The sequence below is a fragment of the Epinephelus fuscoguttatus genome, linkage group LG11 (genome assembly GCF_011397635.1).
Source record: "Epinephelus fuscoguttatus linkage group LG11, E.fuscoguttatus.final_Chr_v1".
NCBI lineage: Eukaryota > Metazoa > Chordata > Actinopteri > Perciformes > Serranidae > Epinephelus > Epinephelus fuscoguttatus.
Window position 1 is genome coordinate 43,760,767 of NC_064762.1, and position 8,962 is coordinate 43,769,728.

Here is an 8,962-nt window from a genome sequence, read left to right on the forward strand (position 1 = left end):
GTTGGTCTGCGCAGGACTTCAGGAGCCTGCAGCTGATGCCATCTGGACCTGCAGCCTTCCTTGTCTTTATCCTCCTCAGCTGATCTCTCATCTGACAGGTAGTGAAGGACAAGCTGGAGCAGGGGGGCTGTGTGCTGGGGGGTGGGGGTGATGAGGTGGGGGGAGGAGTGGGGGTTGGTGAGATGTCTAGGGGAGCGGGGGAGGTGTTGAAGCAGTGTGCCAGGAGTGTAGGTGGGGGGGAAGGTGAGGATGTGGGGGGTTGCAGCCATGATGCCTGGGCCAGGGGAGGGGCAGACTGATCAGATCTATTGAAGAACAGATTCAGATCATTCACCCACTTCTGGTTGCCTCTGGCCTGGGAGTCCGGTTGTTTGTGTCCTGAGATGGTTTTCAGACCTCTCCAGACTCCGCTGCAGCTGTTCCTCCATCTTCTTTTTATATTCTTCCTTTCCCTGCCTGATGTTTCTTCGTAGCTCCTTCTACACGGCCTTCAGCTCCTCTTTGGTTCCAGAGTTAAAAACTCCCCACTTCTCCTTCAGGAGAGCTTTTATATTTGGAGTAATCCAGGGTTTGGTGTTGGAGAAGCAGCGTACAGTCCTGGTGGGTACGTTGCTTTCCACACAGAATTTTATGTAGTCCGTAATTCATGATGTCAAACTGTCAATGTCCTCCCCATGGGAATTGCTGAGTACCTCCCACACAGTGATCTCGCAGCAGTCCTTCAGGGCCTCCTCGGCCTCTTCAGACCACCTCTTCACAGTGCGGGTGGTTGCTGGTTCCCTCTGCACCAGAGGTTTGTAGATAGGCAGAAGATGATCCTGGTTGTGATCAGCTTTTCCTGGTGAGCAGGAGCTGCTGTAACAGGCGTCTGCACTGAGGGTGCCGACTTGCATATAAGTAGGCACTGTTCATCAACTTGTATGACATATACATGAAAATATATATTACCTGGCCACACCTGTGAACAGCATCTTTTGCATATTCATTGAAAAGTAGCATTACTCCTCCCACTGCCAAATCTTCCCAAAACAACAGGACACATTTTTAGATAGCCATTTAATTGGCCAAATCAATGCTATAGATGAAAGTGTTAATGCTTCACACATTCCTAAGAATTTACAGAAACACCTCAACTGACCTAAAAACATAATCACAATGGGTAGGGTCAGTTTTTATGTATGTAAGTCATGTGACTGGAAATACTGCTTACATTTATTCAAATGTGGCTGTGGCTCAGAGGTATAGCGGGTCGTCCACCAACTGAAAGATCAGCGGTTCCATCCCCGGCTCCTCGAGTCTGCATGTTAAAGTATCCTTGAGCAACATATTGAACCTCAAATTGCTCCCGATGGCTGTTCCATTGGTGTGTGAATGCGTTAAAAACTATCAGGTAGCACCTTGTATGCTAGCCTCGGCCACCAGTGTATGAATGTGTGTATGAATGGGTGAATGGGACTCGTAGTGTAAAAAGGGCTTTGAGTGGTCGGATGACTAGAAAGGTGCTATACAAATGCAGGTCCATTTACCAAACGGTACAACATTAGATAGCCCAAAATTATCACAGTCTGCTAAGGGTTAATGACGCACACCTGGGGGCACTTGTTAGGAAGGAGTCTTGCCTCTGACAGGTGGGGGTGTTGTTTTTCACCCTTGAAAAACATCTACCAAGAACGCAGATGTGGAAGACCAATACTGACTAATCAGAGCAGACTGGGCTTTTTCGGGAGGGCTTAAAAAGACAGGCGCTAAAACAAAGTGTTTCAGTGAAAGGTTGAATATAGATATATTCAGGCAGACAGTATTAAAAAAAATATGTTTGAAAAAATATGTTGAAATGAATGTTTTTTGAACATTAAAGTGTGTTAACATGTTCTAGTGGAAACCCCCAAATAAAAGTATGAACCTGAAAATGAGCATGAAATGGGCCCATAAAAGGGAAAGTATGTCCATTGACTTTTTTCACAGGTTATGTATCCCTAAGACAGTAAAAAAAAATATTAGGGGCTGTTCTGCTGTAGTATCATATAAAAAGCAAGTCATTGCTGTGCAGAAGGCACAGAATAAACTGTGAAAAGGGGAAAAAGGATGAGGGCCAATTCATCCTGACAGGATCCATTTAGGCAAAGTGTCAACAACCTTTCAAAAGGTAGCGTAAAGAAATTCTGAGCAAATGTGTTTTACATAAATAAAACACACACACACACACACACACACAGCATGCTTCATTGTTCGCCAGTAGGCTGTCCATATGGATTATGGGAACCACATCAGTCTTCATTTACATCTAAGATATTTGTTATGGCAGCACATTTTTTGTTGCCCACATTTATGCATTTACTTTCAGAGTATTGAGACCACTGGAAGCATAATTTCATTTATAATGCATTTATTTAATCAATACATTTAGTCAATTAAAGATGAAATGAAAAGTGTAGATAAATCACTGCTGAGTCCACCAACAGATGAGAGCGGATGTGAATATTTTCATGTCAAACTGGCATCAAGTATACAATTACACTATATTTGGAGCGCCTGGTCCTGTCTCGTCTCCGCCCCGCAGCAGGGCCTTCAATGGACCCGCTGCAGTATGCCAACCAGCCTGGCACTGGGGTGGATGACGCCGTCATCTTCCTCCTGCATAGAGCTCTTTCTCACCTGGAGAAGCCCGGAAGCTCTGTGAGAATCATATTCTTTGAATTCTCCAGCGCTTTCAACACCATACAGCCTGCACTTCTGAGGAATAAACTGGAGGACATAGGCATTGCCACCCCTCCCTAAACGCAGAACACGCGCTGTGCGTAGGGCCTCATCTTCCATGGGGGGCCACATTTTGCGCGAGGGGACGCATTTGCGCATATGCGCAATGGATGCGCATATGTGCTACCGTGAGGCGCGAGTAGAATCAGCTCGAGGAAGGTGAGAAGAGACCTGTAATCTGACCGTGCATGCGTCGCTGCAGTGATTGACAGCACTCGACATCTGACCAATCAGAGGGGTGCGCTGGCAGGCACTTGCAGAGCTGCAGCAGGTGAAGAGTCGACATGTCATCCAAAAGACATGACGAGCCAGGAGAGAGCAAGAGGGAAAAAAGGCAAAACAAGAGGAAGCTCGTGCTTCACTTGAAGGTGGGCATGTTGTTGAAATAAAACTTTGTGGCACAAACACCTAAACTGCTAGAGATAAGAATCTCTGTCTCCAGTCTCTGTCTATACTGGAGAATTTTTTTTTGCCAGCGGCCCTGATTAACATTTATTGAATGTCTTGTTAACGCCCTATGCATTCACCTCTGATGAAAAGGAGTGGTAAAATGACCAGTTGGTGGTCGTATATATATTGATAGGCTATAAACTATAGCCAATATATAATATATTGGCTAAAGTTTATAGTCTATCAATTTATGTTGTTAATATAAGTTTTTGACTATTTTTATGGAGGTAAATGTCGCCATCTGTTAGTGAATTTAATTCATAATACTCAGCTTTTGAGGAGACAGGGAAATACTGATTGAAATGAGTGTGTAACTGATGCATTTGTTGACAGAGGGAACTAAACTTGAATGTTAAGTTTGAAATATCAGTCTGTTTGATCCTGAATTAGTATGTTTTCTTACGACTGTAGTCTGTACATACTACTACTACTACTACTACTACTACTAATAATAATAATGATACAACAAGGGCGGCACGGTGGTGTGGTGGTTAGCACTCTCGCCTCACAGCAAGAGGGTTGCCGGTTCGTTCCCGGGCGTGGGAGCCCTTCTGTGTGGAGTTTGCATGTTCTCCCCGTGTCAGCGTGGGTTCTCTCCGGGTACTCCGGCTTCCTCCCACAGTCCAAAGACATGCAGATTGGGGACTAGGTTAATTGGTGACTCTAAATTGTCCGTAGGTGTGAATGTGAGCGTGAATGGTTGTTTGTCTCTGCGACCTGTCCAGGGTGTACCCTGCCTCTTGCCCGATGTCAGCTGGGATAGGCTCCAGCCCCCCCACGACCCTCAAGAGGATGAAGCGGTTAGAAAATGAATGAATGAATGAATGAATGATACAACAACAACAATAATGATAATAATAATAATAATAATAATAATAATAATAATAATAATAATGTAATAATAGATAGCAACAGTATTAGTACTACTACTACTTCTACTAATATTAACAAAAAACTACCAGAGCAGTACGGTCATTTTGTACCTATGATACATTTGGGATGGGGAGAGGTGGGGGGGGGGGGTACTCCAAATAAAATTTCGCTTAGGGCCCCAATTTGGTCAGGGGCAGCCCTGTTTAGCATTAATTGCTGACAGAAAAGAATGAATTTCATTCTGCCGGGAAATGCGTGTCCTTACTGTGCATATAGAATCTTGAACCCATTGTTTTTATGAAGACCCTGTGTGCGCTCAAAGCTGTGGCACAAGTTACGCACCGAACTCTGCTGGAAGAAAAATAATAATAAGACAAAAAATAAGTAGGCTGTGTGTGACTTATGCGCTGATTAAATGGTGGGTGATTGGTGTGCCTGACATCGATTGATTTAGTTTCAGCACCGCGGTAGTGGCCAGCTCCTGTTAAGAGCTTCTTAAAGAGCGATCTCAAGTAAAATCTTATTCTTATTTTTCTTCTGCCAGATTTCGGTGCGTAACAACTAAGATGGCACCACCCGAGTGGCAGCTGGTTACAGTAGTTCTGAACCCCCTTCGTGAATGTGCAGCATGTGGTTCTGAGCGAAGCAATGGCCAATGTGGCACCTTTCCTGATCTCATAATTATGAGATCTTATCTCGTAATTATGAGATCCTGATCTGGTAATAACAAGATCTTTTCTCATTATTACGAGATCCTTATCTGGTAATTACGAGATCTTTTCTCGTAATTACGAGATAAGGTGTCTAATTTTTTTTTTTTTTTATCCAGTGTGCTTCTGTAGAAAATAGTTTGGGGTCACGCAAGTTAGATCAAATGAAAAATCAAAATCAAATTTCAATTGTGGCCCATTTTTCGATTTGCTATTTTTGATGTGAGCATAAAATCAAAAATAAGAAAAACAAACTGTTTTTCGTTTTTTGATTTTTGATTTTAAATTGAAAATGGAATGAAGGAATGATACACAGACCCAAGCACTTCCATCAGGTTCCTAGGCATCAACCTGGACTCCATTTCCTTTCAGGCATCTTTGCCCACAGATGAAGTACAGCACATCACTCTGCTTCTGTCAAGCAGACAAATGCACCAAATGCCAGCTACTGGCCCTTCTCGGCCACCTCAATTATGCCATTAGCATAATTCCACAAGCCAAATCATTCCTGTACAGTCTTTTAACCAAAGCCGCAGCCATCCCTTCTCTCCTTGATAGAGTTGTCCTGGACAATGCATGCAAAATGGAAATGCGTTTGTGGCAACATTTCCTCTCTTCTTGGAATGGCATTTCTTTTTTCTATGACAACTTCATCACTCAGCCCAAGGACATTCAACTCTACAAGGATGCAATTCCTTCCGTAGGTTTTGGTGATTACTACGGAGGGAAATGGTTCACCTCTGCATGGCCCACAGAGTTCAAAGCCCTTGACTCAGAGTCCCACTCTCCCTCATCTGCACTTCATGGGCTGTATCCCATAGTCATAGCTGTATTCTTTGGGGGCATGAATGGTCTAGGAAGTCCATACTAATACATTCTGACAACACCGCAGTCGTGGATATCCTTAACAAAGGGCGATCTCGTTCCTTAGCCATCATGCAGTTCATGTGCGGACTCACATTGATCTCAGCTCAACACTATTTCATTCTCAGGGCAGCCCACATTCCTGGTCACCACAACAGCATTGCTGATTCACTATCTCATTCCTCGTTCCAGAAATTCAGACATTTGGCCCCAGAATTGGATCTCCACCCCACACCAGTCCCACCATTTTCAGCCACGACATTCAACTAGTTCCTCAGCTAAGAAACCTCTCCACCATCCTGTGGCAGTAGCTCAGTCCATAGGGATTTGGGTTGGGAACCGGAGGGTTGCCTGTTCAAGTCCCCGTCTGGACCAAATATAGAGCGTGGACTGGTAGCTGGGGAGTTCACCTCCTGGGCACTGTTGAGGTGCAAACCCCCACCAACCGCTTGGGGCGCCTGTCCATGGGCAGCCCCTCACTCTGACATCTCTCCACTTAGTGCATGTATAGGTCCTGTTTGTGCATGTGTGTATTACGGATCTGTAAGTAATTGATAACGGAGTGAAGTATATAAAAAAATGAACAGTGTCGCCCCAAGCACTCTCTCAGCCTAATTAACTGGCTGGAATTGCTTCAAGGCATATCACCCCACTTACCAGCTGCCATATCGTCGTGTCGACGTCATGTCCATAAGCAATTTTATCACCCATGCTCATTCCAATCAAAAAAGCCGGTCCTCCATGATCCAGACCTATCTAGCTGGCATCAACTGCATTATCAAACTAATGACAGGCCACCATTGTCCTTATATCTCTCACTCTCATGTCACGATGCTGATCAAAGGCTTGTGTAAAAAGCAGCCCATTCGCACAGCTAGAAGCTTGCCACTGCAACTTTGCCCCAACTTCATCCACCTACAATCCTTCTCATCATCTCAGATAAGATAAAATTTTTATTAATCCCACACTTGGGAAATTCACACATCACAGAAGCTCAAAGCACAGACAGAAAAAGGAGGGTGACAATATTACTTGAATAAAAGAAAATTAAAGATTAAAAAACAAAAAATATGTGTAGACAGTATATGTATATAAATATATGTACATATAGATAAAAAAAACATATGTATGTATATATATATATATATATATATATATATATATATACAGTACAGGCCAAAAGTTTGGACACACCTTCTCATTCAATGCGTTTTCTTTATTTTCATGACTATTTACATTGTAGATTCTCACTGAAGGCATCAAAACTATGAATGAACACATGTGGAGTTATGTACTTAACAAAAAAGGTGAAATAACTGAAAACATGTTTTATATTCTAGTTTCTTCAAAATAGCCACCCTTTGCTCTGATTACTGCTTTGCACACTCTTGGCATTCTCTCCATGAGCTTCAAGAGGTAGTCACCTGAAATGGTTTCCACTTCACAGGTGTGCCTTATCAGGGTTAATTAGTGGAATTTCTTGCTTTATCAATGGGGTTGGGACCATCAGTTGTGTTGTGCAGAAGTCAGGTTAATACACAGCCGACAGCCCTATTGGACAACTGTTAAAATTCATATTATGGCAAGAACCAATCAGCTAACTAAAGAAAAACCAGTGGCCATCATTACTTTAAGAAATGAAGGTCAGTCAGTCCGGAAAATTGTAAAAACTTTAAATATGTCCCCAAGTGGAGTCGCAAAAACCATCAAGCGCTACAACGAAACTGGCACACATGAGGACCGAGCCAGGAAAGGAAGACCAAGAGTCACCTCTGCTTCTGAGGATAAGTTCATCCGAGTCACCAGCCTCAGAAATCGCAAGTTAACAGCAGCTCAGATCAGAGACCAGATGAATGCCACACAGAGTTCTAGCAGCAGACCCATCTCTAGAACAACTGTTAAGAGGAGACTGCGCGAATCAGGCCTTCATGGTCAAATAGCTGCTAGGAAACCACTGCTAAGGAGAGGCAACAAGCAGAAGAGATTTGTTTGGGCCAAGAAACACAAGGAATGGACATTAGACCAGTGGAAATCTGTGCTTTGGTCTGATGAGTCCAAATTTGAGCTCTTTGGTTCCAACCGCCGTGTCTTTGTGAGACGCAGAAAAGGTGAACGGATGGATTCCACATGCCTGGTTCCCACTGTGAAGCATGGAGGAGGAGGTGTGATGGTGTGGGGGTGTTTTGCTGGTGACACTGTTGGGGATTTATTCAAAATTGAAGGCACACTGAACCAACATGGCTACCACAGCATCCTGCAGCGACATGCCATACCATCCGGTTTGCGTTTAGTTGGACGATCATTTATTTTTCAACAGGACAATGACCCCAAACACACCTCCAGGCTGTGTAAGGGCTATTTGACCAAGAAGGAGAGTGATGGAGTGCTGCGGCAGATGACCTGGCCTCCACAGTCACCGGACCTGAACCCAATCGAGATGGTTTGGGGTGAGCTGGACTGCAGAGTGAAGGCAAAGGGGCCAACAAGTGCTAAACACCTCTGGGAACGCCTTCAAGACTGTTGGAAAACCATTTCAGGTGACTACCTCTTGAAGCTCATGGAGAGAATGCCAAGAGTGTGCAAAGCAGTAATCAGAGCAAAGGGTGGCTATTTTGAAGAAACTAGAATATAAAACATGTTTTCAGTTATTTCACCTTTTTTTGTTAAGTACATAACTCCACATGTGTTCATTCATAGTTTTGATGCCTTCAGTGAGAATCTACAATGTAAATAGTCATGAAAATAAAGAAAATGCATTGAATGAGAAGGTGTGTCCAAACTTTTGGCCTGTACTGTATATATATATATATACATACATATATATATATGTATGAAGTAAGACACTCAACCTCGATGGTCTTCAGGGGACAGTCCAGGACTGAGCCAACCCTCCTGACCTGCCTGTTAAGTCTTTTCCTGTCCCTCTCCGTGCTTCCACAGCTCCAGCAGACCACTGCATAGAAGACGACAGATGCTACCACAGTGTCATAAAAAGTCCTTAGCAGTGTCCTGAATACTCCAAAGGACCTCAGCCTCCTCAGCAGGTGGAGAAGACTTTGGCCCTTCTTGTACAGAATGTTGGTGTTCGAGGACCAGTCCAGTTTATTGTTGAGCTGAACACCCAGGTATTTGTACTCCTCCACGACCCCAATGTCCAAACCCTGGATGTTCACTGGAGTAGTCTGCAACGTTTTCCTGCGGAAGTCAGTCACTAACTCCTTTGTCTTGCTGGCGCTGATGTGAAGACAGTTGACCTCCCACCAGTTGACAAAGTCCGTGATGACTCCCCTGTACTCCAGATCATTCCC